Genomic DNA, 411 nt, shown 5'->3' with positions numbered 1-411 from the left:
ACACTTCAAATCACATGGTTGGGCATGTGAGATCCAGCTCCCTTAACCACTATACTATGGGCTGCCCCCCCACACACACACACACACTTGCACTTGCTCTTTAAAGCACTTATCAATCTTGTTCTTTATTCAGTGTCCACCTTCTCAACTACACTAAGAGCTACATGACAGTAGGAACTGTGGCTGCCTTGCACACTTTAGACACCTATTTTCAAGCATCATATTTAGCCAAAATTAAGTACTTGTTTCACATATAGGTCTTTGGTGGCATATAGCCAAAAAGAAAGAGTCTTTTGGGGGAGATTCTGTGGTAGAGCTTAGAGGTTCAAGGAAAGCTGGTTATAAAAACAGGACCAGTCCTAAAAAAAAAAAAAAAAAAAAAAAAAAGGGGGCCCACACTTAGGGTAAAGG

This window comes from Tupaia chinensis, unplaced genomic scaffold, assembly GCF_000334495.1.
Source record: "Tupaia chinensis unplaced genomic scaffold, TupChi_1.0 Scaffold000294_5, whole genome shotgun sequence".
In the NCBI taxonomy this organism is placed as follows: domain Eukaryota; kingdom Metazoa; phylum Chordata; class Mammalia; order Scandentia; family Tupaiidae; genus Tupaia; species Tupaia belangeri.
The sequence above is the reverse complement of the archived record's forward strand: the minus strand, read 5'-3'. Positions refer to the sequence as shown.